General features: G+C 39.2%; 1 long non-coding RNA gene across 3 annotated transcripts; it reads left to right on the top strand.

Annotated features, from left to right (window-relative positions):
- Nucleotides 1-951: 951 nt before the first annotated feature.
- Nucleotides 952-9,244, top strand: LOC310862685. 3 transcript variants are annotated; one of them, XR_014569600.1, is made up of 12 exons: nucleotides 2,995-3,093; nucleotides 3,898-3,956; nucleotides 4,161-4,254; nucleotides 4,492-4,550; nucleotides 5,335-5,428; nucleotides 5,666-5,724; nucleotides 5,926-6,019; nucleotides 7,428-7,484; nucleotides 7,696-7,789; nucleotides 8,012-8,070; nucleotides 8,275-8,366; nucleotides 9,199-9,244. It is a non-coding gene; the product is annotated as an uncharacterized lncRNA (long non-coding RNA). The 3 variants fall into 3 exon arrangements; XR_014569601.1 differs by lacking the exons at nucleotides 7,428-7,484; nucleotides 7,696-7,789; nucleotides 8,012-8,070; nucleotides 8,275-8,366; nucleotides 9,199-9,244 and adding exons at nucleotides 6,242-6,300; nucleotides 6,505-6,598; XR_014569599.1 differs by lacking the exons at nucleotides 2,995-3,093; nucleotides 3,898-3,956; nucleotides 4,161-4,254; ... (2 more) ...; nucleotides 5,666-5,724; nucleotides 5,926-6,019 and adding exons at nucleotides 952-1,353; nucleotides 1,571-1,633; nucleotides 1,849-1,937.
- Nucleotides 9,245-12,079: the final 2,835 nt, after the last annotated feature.

The raw sequence follows: 12,079 nt of genomic DNA, 5'->3' as shown, positions 1-12,079 counted from the left end.
ACCAAAATGTGGAACGCCCTACCAACAGTTATTAAGACATGTGAATCCCTTGACTCCTTCAAAACCGCTCTCAAAGGGCACCTACGGATGGCTGCAATTCGAAACTGGCCTCTGTAAAATCTGAATCCCCCCCACCCCCCCATTTTCCCTCACTGTATATTGTATCTTTTCCCTTTTTTGCTTCCCATATGATGAATTCCTGTTCTGTACTTTAGCTACATAGAAATGTCTATTTGTATGTCTCTAAATGTCTGTATGTCTTTAAATGTTTTGATGAATTGAACAATGTGGACCCTGTTGTAAACAAGTGTAATGCTTAATTGGGTCGTCCACTCACAGTTGACAGTCTTTGTATTGAGTTTGTGCTTAAAATGTACTGTAAATTCTACAAACTGTTAATAAATATTTCAATCAATCAATCGGTTCCAATTCCAATTTCCAACCGTTCCACTTAAGTCTTGTGAAACAACAGCAACAACAAGAATAACAATAACAAAGGATCTAACGACGGATCTAAAAACAAAACAATGAAGTTTATGAATATGATGGTGGCGCACTGGTGGTGGTGATTATGATGATGATGAATTGATGATGATTTACTATATTGATGTATGTGCATGTGCATGTTAGGCTATACTAAATGCGTTTCTGGAGATATGGCGCCATCTAGCGAAGGCTTTCACACACTGCATGAATGCATTGTCATTGTCACGGTTATAACAATTTACAAATACTCGAACGATGTTGCATTGTTTAATTGTATAAGTTTCCCTGCTGTAGTTCACTTATTCTATTTTGTATTACGCTGTGTGTTCGCTCGCTGGTTGGTTGCATGGTTGGTTGGAGGCAGTTTTATTTGTTTCCCCTCGTGTGACGCGTTATTCAGGCGACGGTAGACTATAAATACTTTGAGACCACGCTGTCGTTCCTCTGACCGCGCCTGCTCTCCGTGCTGTGTGGACGTGTGTTCTGTTTTTATGTCGCTTCTGTTATTATAGCCGTGCGTTTACTTTAGTAGGATAGCTCAATAATACCGTTGGTGTTCGTTATTTACGACTGCTGAACTATAGTCCGATACGATGCCCCTCCGGTTATGCAATGGCCGTTGCGATCTAGACCGCAGAAAGCCATTAAACAACGTTATGTTAGTTGAGCAACTAAACGAATGGATTTCCCCCCCTTCTAGCAGCATGCATTCATTCAGACTGGAGTAAGTTTGTGAATGCTGCTTTAGCTAGAATTCTTCATGAGCGTTTGAGGAAGGTAGTCCAGTCCTTCCTCATGCAAGGCCCTCGACTCCTCGAGCAGTCACGTCACATCTGACGTAGGGCAATATATGGATGGGTCACGCATGTAAGTAACTACTATAAATCAAACTAGCAGTGTCTCGAAATATATTTAATTCTAATTGTTTTGATGAAAGCTAAACTTTATAAGGTGGAATTACCGTCAGATTGTTTAGTGGTGTTTTAAAGGTTTTCTGAAACATCGAGAAGTTTGTAATAAGCATTTATCTTATAATGACATTATGCATGTCTTCACCATTCTGCCCACTTGTGTTTTTCTCAAGGCTGGTGATGCTGACCCAGTGCAATAAAACATGCATGCACAGAGTTGTGGAGGCTGTATGGCAGTAAGTAAATATTTGCTGTTCATTTAAACTATTAGCAAGCAGCATCATCGTGTCAGTTATGATGAAATCTAAACTGAAATTAGCTGGAATTACCGGCAGATTGTTTAGTGGTGACCCTTTGGTTTTCTGAACACTGACAAGTTGTTCTGCATTGTTAACTGTGTCAATCACTTTACTCCATTCTCAATCTGTTTAAATGACTGTTCATTCCTTAGGTGGAGATGGCTTTGCCCTTCTGATTAAATGCTGACAATGGCTGCCAGCCTGGTGTGTCTGCAGGCTTGAGGAGACCTCTCATAATCTTGTAAGGTTGGTTCTTGGAAAGTTGCAGGTGGTGTAATAAAGCTTTGTCAGTGATGAGAACTTGAATAGGAAGTGCCTTCTGATGCGACAACTGACGATTTTCCTCATGTTCTGAGTCTTCAAAGCTTTACACATTCATCGTCTGAGTTAATTTAACAATATGAAACTTTGCAAAACTTTTAAATTGCCCACTTCCATTTACAATTTTTTTCTTTAGGTATCATCCAGTGCTCGATATGAACTGAAGTTTGCTGAAGGGAGATTTCACAGACTCAGGTATATGGTGCTTAAATTAAACTTGGAGGAGGGGGATTGGCAACTGTTAACTGTGATGAAATTTAAACTGAAATAAGCTGGAATTACCGTCAGATTTTTTAGTGGTGAGACTCGGTTTTCTGAACGTTAACGTGGCATAAAATGCTTGTAGCGCAAATCTTAAATGACATGGTTTTAAACGGGTTAAATTTTGGTCATTCCTCAGGTGGAGTTGGCATGGTGATGCGCTTCCGGTTAAATTCCGACAATGGCTGACGGCCTGGTGGGTCTGCGCTGCATCCAAGGAGAAGTCACATCTTGTAAGGCTTGATGAATGAAATGTTAAAATTTCAGATTAATAAAGCTTTGTCGGTGATGACAACTTTAATAGGAAGTGCCGTCCGATGCGACAACTGACGATTTTCCTCATGTTCTGAGACTTAAAAGCTTTACACAATCATCGTTGAGTTAATTTAACAATATGAAACTTTGCAAAACGTTTAAATTGCCCACTTCCATTTACACTTGTTTTTTTGCTTTAGGTATCCAGTGCTCGATATGAACTGAAGTTTTCTGAAGGGAGATTTCACGGACTCAGGTATTTGGTCCTTAAATTTAACTGGGAGGGGGGGTGGGGGAATTGGCAACAGTTAACTGTGATGAAACTTAAACTGAAATAGCTGGAATTACCGTCAGATTGTTTAGTGGTGAGACTCGGTTTTCTGAACGTTAACGTGGCATAAAATGCTTGTAGTGCAAATCTTAAATGACATGGTTTTAAACGGGTTAAATTTTGGTCATTCCTCAGGTGGAGTTGGCATGGTGATGCGCTTCCGGTTAAATTCCGACAATGGCTGACGGCCTGGTGGGTCTGCGCTGCATCCAAGGAGAAGTCACATCTTGTAAGGCTTGATGAATGAAATGTTAAAATTTCAGATTAATAAAGCTTTGTCGGTGATGACAACTTTAATAGGAAGTGCCGTCCGATGCGACAACTGACGATTTTCCTCATGTTCTGAGACTTAAAAGCTTTACACAATCATCGTTGAGTTAATTTAACAATATGAAACTTTGCAAAACGTTTAAATTGCCCACTTCCATTTACACTTGTTTTTTTGCTTTAGGTATCCAGTGCTCGATATGAACTGAAGTTTTCTGAAGGGAGATTTCACGGACTCAGGTATTTGGTCCTTAAATTTAACTGGGAGGGGGGGTGGGGGAATTGGCAACAGTTAACTGTGATGAAACTTAAACTGAAATAGCTGGAATTACCGTCAGATTGTTTAGTGGTGAGACTCGGTTTTCTGAACGTTAACGTGGCATAAAATGCTTGTAGTGCAAATCTTAAATGACATGGTTTTAAACTGGTTAAATTTTGGTCATTCCTCAGGTGGAGTTGGCATGGTGATGCGCTTCCGGTTAAATTCCGACAATGGCTGACGGCCTGGTAGGTCTGCGCTGCATCCAAGGAGAAGTCACATCTTGTAAGGCTTGATGAATGAAATGTTAAAATTTCAGATTAATAAAGCTTTGTCGGTGATGACAACTTTAATAGGAAGTGCCGTCCGATGCGACAACTGACGATTTTCCTCATGTTCTGAGACTTAAAAGCTTTACACATTCATCGTTGGAGTTAATTTAACAATATGAAACTTTGCAAAACGTTTAAATTGCCCACTTCCATTTACACTTGTTTTTTTCTTTAGGTGTCATCCAGTGCTCGATATGAACTGAAGTTTGCTGAAGGGAGATTTCACGGACTCAGGTATATGGTGCTTAAATTAAACTCGGAGGAGGGGGATTGGCAACTGTTAACTGTGATGAAACTTAAACTGAAATAGCTGGAATTACCGTCAGATTGTTTAGTGGTGAGACTCGGTTTTCTGAACGTTAACGTGGCATCAAATGATTGTAGTGCAAATCTTAAATGACATGGTTTTAAACGGGTTAAATTTTGGTCATTCCTCAGGTGGAGTTGGCATGGTGATGCGCTTCCGGTTAAATTCTGACAATGGCTGACGGCCTGGTGGGTCTGCGCTGCATCCAAGGAGAAATCACATCTTGTAAGGCTTGTTGATGAATTAAATGAAAAGGCTGTAATGAAATGTTAGAATTGCAGATTAATAAAGCTTTGTCTGTGATAACATGAAAAGTGCCGTCCGATGCGACAACTGACTATTTTCTTCATGTTCTGAGTCTTCAAAGCTTTACACATTCACCGTCTGAGTTAATTTAACAATATGAAACTTTGCAAATCTTTTAAATTGCCCACTTCCATTTACACTTGTTTTTTTCTTTAGGTATCATCCAGTGCTCGATATGAACTGAAGTTTGCTGAAGGGAGATTTCACGGACTCAGGTATATGGTGCTTAAATTAAACTCGGAGGAGGGGGATTGGCAACTGTTAACTGTGATGAAACTTAAACTGAAATAGCTGGAATTACCGTCAGATTGTTTAGTGGTGAGACTCGGTTTTCTGAACGTTAACGTGGCATAAAATGCTTGTAGTGCAAATCTTAAATGACATGGTTTTAAACTGGTTAAATTTTGGTCATTCCTCAGTTGGAGTTGGCATGGTTATGCGCTTCCGGTTAAATTCCGACAATGGCTGACGGCCTGGTGGGTCTGCGCTGCATCCAAGGAGAAGTCACATCTTGTAAGGCTTGATGAATGAAATGTTAACATTTCAGATTGATAAAGCTTTGTCGGTGATGACAACTTTAATAGGAAGTGCCGTCCGATGCGACAACTGACGATTTTCCTCATGTTCTGAGACTTAAAAGCTTTACACATTCATCGTTGGAGTTAATTTAACAATATGAAACTTTGCAAAACGTTTAAATTGCCCACTTCCATTTACACTTGTTTTTTTCCTTTAGGTGTCATCCAGTGCTCGATATGAACTGAAGTTTGCTGAAGGGAGATTTCACAGACTCAGGTATATGGTGCTTAAATTAAACTCGGAGGAGGGGGATTGGCAACTGTTAACTGTGATGAAACTTAAACTGAAATAGCTGGAATTACCGTCAGATTGTTTAGTGGTGAGACTCGGTTTTCTGAACGTTAACGTGGCATCAAATGATTGTAGTGCAAATCTTAAATGACATGGTTTTAAACGGGTTAAATTTTGGTCATTCCTCAGGTGGAGTTGGCATGGTGATGCGCTTCCGGTTAAATTCTGACAATGGCTGACGGCCTGGTGGGTCTGCGCTGCATCCAAGGAGAAATCACATCTTGTAAGGCTTGTTGATGAATTAAATGAAAAGGCTGTAATGAAATGTTAGAATTGCAGATTAATAAAGCTTTGTCTGTGATAACATGAAAAGTGCCGTCCGATGCGACAACTGACTATTTTCCTCATGTTCTGAGTCTTCAAAGCTTTACACATTCACCGTCTGAGTTAATTTAACAATATGAAACTTTGCAAAACTTTTAAATTGCCCACTTCCATTTACACTTGTTTTTTTCTTTAGGTATCATCCAGTGCTCGATATGAACTGAAGTTTGCTGAAGGGAGATTTCACGGACTCAGGTATATGGTGCTTAAATTAAACTTGGAGGGGGATTGGCAACTGTTAACTGTGATGAAACTTAAACTGAAATAGCTGGAATTACCGTCAGATTGTTTAGTGGTGAGACTCGGTTTTCTGAACGTTAACGTGGCATAAAATGCTTGTAGCGCAAATCTTAAATGACATGGTTTTAAACGGGTTAAATTTTGGTCATTCCTCAGGTGGAGTTGGCATGGTGATGCGCTTCCGGTTAAATTCCGACAATGGCTGACGGCCTGGTGGGTCTGCGCTGCATCCAAGGAGAAGTCACATCTTGTAAGGCTTGATGAATGAAATGTTAAAATTTCAGATTAATAAAGCTTTGTCGGTGATGACAACTTTAATAGGAAGTGCCGTCCGATGCGACAACTGACGATTTTCCTCATGTTCTGAGACTTAAAAGCTTTACACATTCATCGTTGGAGTTAATTTAACAATATGAAACTTTGCAAAACGTTTAAATTGCCCACTTCCATTTACACTTGTTTTTTTCTTTAGGTATCATCCAGTGCTCGATATGAACTGAAGTTTGCTGAAGGGAGATTTCACGGACTCAGGTATATGGTGCTTAAATTAAACTTGGAGGAGGGGGATTGGCAACTGTTAACTTTGATGAAACTTAAACTGAAATAGCTGGAATTACCGTCAGATTGTTTAGTGGTGAGACTCGGTTTTCTGAACGTTAACGTGGCATCAAATGCTTGTAGTGCAAATCTTAAATGACATGGTTTTAAACGGGTTAAATCTTTGTCATTCCTCAGGTGGAGTTGGCATGGTGATGCGCTTCCGGTTAAATTCTGACTGGCTGACGGCCTGGTGGGTCTGAGCTGCATCCAAGGAGAAGTCACATCTTGTAAGGCTTGATGAATGAAATGTTAAAATTTCAGATTAATAAAGCTTTGTCGGTGATGACAACTTTAATAGGAAGTGCCGTCCGATGCGACAACTGACGATTTTCCTCATGTTCTGAGTCTTCAAAGCTTTACACATTCATCCTTCTGAGTTAATTTAAAGGACAACTTTAGTTTTTTTCAACCAAGGTTCATGTTTTAGGTTGTTTTTAGAGAAAGTAAAAGATGAGTTATTTTTTTTTCCATTTGCTGCTTTCTTTCGTTTTAGGGATTTTAGCTGTTTTGTACAGGGGCGGGGGCATTCGAGCATGGTGCTAAATATGTATTTTTTTTTTACAAATATTATGGAGATTTTTTTATTATTATTTACTATAGCCCTAATAAACCCCAGGAAATTACATCTGGCCACAAATAAATAACAGGATCTACTGAATGTGAAGGTAGCCTACTGGCGGGAAGCCACACTGTGTCATAGGCTCAATGTCAGTTTGACACATTCAGTAGATCTCGTGATGTTTTGTGGCCAGATGAAATTTCCAGGGGTTTATTAGGACTATAGTAAATAATTAAAAAAGAAATCGCTATAAAATGTTGTAAAAAAATTACATATTTAGCCCCATGCTCGAATGCCCCCGCCCCCCTGTCAAAAACAGCTAAAATCCCTAAAACGAAAAAGCAGCAAATGGAAAAAAAAGAATACTCATCTTTTAGTTTCTCTAACAACCTAAAACATGAACCTTGGTTGAAAAAAACTAAAGTTGTCCTTTAACAAATAGAAACTTTGCAAAACTTTTAAATTGCCCACTTCCATTTACACTTGTTTTTTTCTTTAGGTATCATCCAGTGCTCTATGAACTGAAGTTTGCTGAAGGGAGATTTCACGGACTCAGGTATTTGTTCCTTAAATTTAACTGGGAGGGGGGGGGATTGAATTGGCAACTGTTAACTGTGATGAAATTTAAACTGAAATAAGCTGGAATTACCGTCAGATTGTTTAGTGGTGAGACTCGGTTTTCTGAACGTTAACGTGGCATAAAATGCTTGTAGCGCAAATCTTAAATGACATGGTTTTAAACGGGTTAAATTTTGGTCATTCCTCAGGTGGAGTTGGCATGGTGATGCGCTTCCGGTTAAATTCCGACAATGGCTGACGGCCTGGTGGGTCTGCGCTGCATCCAAGGAGAAGTCACATCTTGTAAGGCTTGATGAATGAAATGTTAAAATTTCAGATTAATAAAGCTTTGTCGGTGATGACAACTTTAATAGGAAGTGCCGTCCGATGCGACAACTGACGATTTTCCTCATGTTCTGAGACTTAAAAGCTTTACACATTCATCGTTGGAGTTAATTTAACAATATGAAACTTTGCAAAACGTTTAAATTGCCCACTTCCATTTACACTTGTTTTTTTCTTTAGGTATCATCCAGTGCTCGATATGAACTGAAGTTTGCTGAAGGGAGATTTCACGGACTCAGGTATATGGTGCTTAAATTAAACTTGGAGGAGGGGGATTGGCAACTGTTAACTTTGATGAAACTTAAACTGAAATAGCTTGAATTACCGTCAGATTGTTTAGTGGTGAGACTCGGTTTTCTGAACGTTAACGTGGCATCAAATGCTTGTAGTGCAAATCTTAAATGACATGGTTTTAAACGGGTTAAATCTTTGTCATTCCTCAGGTGGAGTTGGCATGGTGATGCGCTTCCGGTTAAATTCTGACTGGCTGACGGCCTGGTGGGTCTGAGCTGCATCCAAGGAGAAGTCACATCTTGTAAGGCTTGATGAATGAAATGTTAAAATTTCAGATTAATAAAGCTTTGTCGGTGATGACAACTTTAATAGGAAGTGCCGTCCGATGCGACAACTGACGATTTTCCTCATGTTCTGAGTCTTCAAAGCTTTACACATTCATCCTTCTGAGTTAATTTAAAGGACAACTTTAGTTTTTTTCAACCAAGGTTCATGTTTTAGGTTGTTTTTAGAGAAAGTAAAAGATGAGTTTTTTTTTTTTCCATTTGCTGCTTTCTTTCGTTTTAGGGATTTTAGCTGTTTTGTACAGGGGCGGGGGCATTCGAGCATGGTGCTAAATATGTATTTCTTTTTTTACAAATATTATGGAGATTTTTTTATTATTATTTACTATAGCCCTAATAAACCCCAGGAAATTACATCTGGCCACAAATAAATAACAGGATCTACTGAATGTGAAGGTAGCCTACTGGGGGGAAGCCACACTGTGTCATAGGCTCAATGTCAGTTTGACACATTCAGTAGATCTCGTGATGTTTTGTGGCCAGATGAAATTTCCAGGGGTTTATTAGGACTATAGTAAATAATTAAAAAAGAAATCGCTATAAAATGTTGTAAAAAAATTACATATTTAGCCCCATGCTCGAATGCCCCCGCCCCCCTGTCAAAAACAGCTAAAATCCCTAAAACGAAAAAGCAGCAAATGGAAAAAAAAGAATACTCATCTTTTAGTTTCTCTAACAACCTAAAACATGAACCTTGGTTGAAAAAAACTAAAGTTGTCCTTTAACAAATAGAAACTTTGCAAAACTTTTAAATTGCCCACTTCCATTTACACTTGTTTTTTTCTTTAGGTATCATCCAGTGCTCTATGAACTGAAGTTTGCTGAAGGGAGATTTCACGGACTCAGGTATTTGTTCCTTAAATTTAACTGGGAGGGGGGGGGATTGAATTGGCAACTGTTAACTGTGATGAAATTTAAACTGAAATAAGCTGGAATTACCGTCAGATTTTTTAGTGGTGAGACTCGGTTTTCTGAACGTTAACGTGGCATAAAATGCTTGTAGCGCAAATCTTAAATGACATGGTTTTAAACAGGTTAAATTTTGGTCATTCCTCAGGTGGAGTTGGCATGGTGATGCGCTTCCGGTTAAATTCCGACAACGGCTGACGGCCTGGTGGGTCTGCGCTGCATCCAAGGAGAAGTCACATCTTGTAAGGCTTGATGAATGAAATGTTAAAATTTCAGATTAATAAAGCTTTGTCAGTGATGACAACTTTAATAGGAAGTGCCGTCCGATGCGACAACTGACGATTTTCCTCATGTTCTGAGACTTAAAAGCTTTACACATTCATCGTTGAGTTAATTTAACAATATGAAACTTTGCAAAACGTTTAAATTGCCCACTTCCATTTACACTTGTTTTTTTGCTTTAGGTGTCATCCAGTGCTCGATATGAACTGAAGTTTGCTGAAGGGAGATTTCACGCACTCAGGTATTTGGTCCTTAAATTTAACTGGGAGGGGGGGATTGAATTGTTAACTGTGATGAAACTTAAACTGAAATAGCTGGAATTACCGTCAGATTGTTTAGTGGTGAGACTCGGTTTTCTGAACGTTAACATCAAGCAGCACTGGAGATTGTTGCCTGGAAAATGATTGATCAGAATTTGACTCTGAACTCTTTCCATAGATCAGACTACTGCTGTGGTCAACGTGTTGAAGACTTGTTATGGGATTGATGTGTGCACGTATCCTGTTCCACAAGGCACTTTTGGAAGATTCTTAATTACTTTTGCTTGTTTAAGGACCCCAGTGTGAATTTCTTGGTTGAATATTTTAATAAAAAATGTATTGGACAGAATTCGTTGTTTGCCTTTTAATACATTTATTAAAATCTAGACATTGATGCCAAGTAAACTTCAGGAATCATGGAAAGAATCAAATGCATGTCGTTGAGAGTATAATGCAATGATTAGACCCTAGGTATTATGATGAGACTTTGTATTCCATTGTGCAAAAATGGCTGAAGCGCAACCTGATGTGAGCTTGGTCTGATATTTTGAAAAAATGTCTGGCCTAGGATGTCTGAAAGTGTAGGTTTTCAATCTAAAAGTGCTAACATGACTTTATGACTTGAACAGGTTTTTATTTAAAGGTTTCTGAAAGTAGCCTACAGTATCAAATTGGTGAATATGTACAGCTATACTGTACCACAGAAATTGGGATCTGTACAGGGGGGCAGAAGGCATACTATGAATGTGTCAGTCTTAATCTGTACATACTACCTACAGTACAATATCTGTTACCCTGTCAAGCCAGCTAGGTTTCCTAAACCGTTCCATGGACCCCAAATCATACTGTATAGAACCTGAATAGGAAGTCCCAATGGATGTTGGCAAAACGGCCCCTCCATGTATTGTGAGTTTTCACATTAGCATATTTTGGAGAGTGGATTTCAACTGACATGTCACATGACATGGTTGAACAATCTGGGCTTAGTTGGAGAAAGTTGGTGAAATATGTGGCAAATTAGCAAAAACAAGCCTACCACTATAGCTTTCTTCACAATGTGTTCATGAAGGTGTATCACCTCAATTTGTTCCAAAGCTGCTATATGGCAACATTTAGAAAATGTCATAGCATGTGACTTGTCACTTGAATGAACTGAATTATTTACGATGTCCTCTCCTTGACAAATGGCACTCCCTGGTGGCCGTCATGAACAACTGCTGTAGCGTTACATCCTAGTAGTTAATACGGGAGAGAAATTAGACGTTTTTCCCGTAGCTGGGTAGCCTGGTTAATAAACCAGAGTCTGGTTTATTAACCAGGCTAGTAGCTGGGACCCTATAGTGAATAAGCAGATGCAAGCTAATCGTGGTGCGAGCTTGTAGAATGTAGAGCTACTTTTTAAACACTTGTTTTGTTTTCTAATTTATGGAATTTCTTTGATTTATTTTAAACGACTTAATTTAAAAAAAAAGTTTTAAATAGATATTTATGCTTTTATTGGAATTGGCCTAATAACCACTAAGACACCAGAGGGCGAGAAACGGGCGAGGTCACCTGCACGCATCCACCGGGTGACAGCAGACTGCTGGGCGAGCACTGGCACTTTGGCATGGGGGGTCAGATCAGCATATGGAATGAAGTCTGTACTGGCCAGGGTTTGATGTGGTCAGATCAACATAATAATGTCAGAACAGATTAGCTCCATATATGGAGATCTAAGGGTGACAGCGGTGGCAGTGTATTGAGTGTACAGGGTTTGATGAGGGCCGGCTGGCCGGGTCTTGTCGGACTTAATATTGATGACATCTGTTTTGAAATAACTGACCTTCAAGAAGGGGAAAAAAAAGAAAGGAAAAAGATGACTGCTTGACTTAAATAATCTGTCTGTCTTCCACTTCCCGCTCAAACCACACAGGCGTCTCTACTTGGTTATCACTCGTCTTTCCTTTCCATCTTGACTAACATGTTTCACTAATATTTCTAAAGCTCAGACGCACTAAGTTGCATATTTCAGAATAAATTAATAAAGTAATCATACAAACCTGCTGAATGAAAGAACGGTGCATATGTCCTTTTAACAGGAATATCATTCGTATAGTATAGTGTAGAACTTCATGGCTTTTTACAGCCAGTCTCTTATTTATATTGCTTTTTGCTTTTTGTTAACGACTTTCGTTTTGTGATTGAACGCAAATGTTACCTTCACCTCCATTTCGACC

Source organism: Protomyctophum parallelum, assembly GCF_964188405.1.
Source record: "Protomyctophum parallelum genome assembly, chromosome: 1".
Lineage (NCBI taxonomy): Eukaryota > Metazoa > Chordata > Actinopteri > Myctophiformes > Myctophidae > Protomyctophum > Protomyctophum parallelum.
Note: the sequence above shows the minus strand (reverse complement) of the source record. Positions and strands in the feature narration are given on the sequence as shown.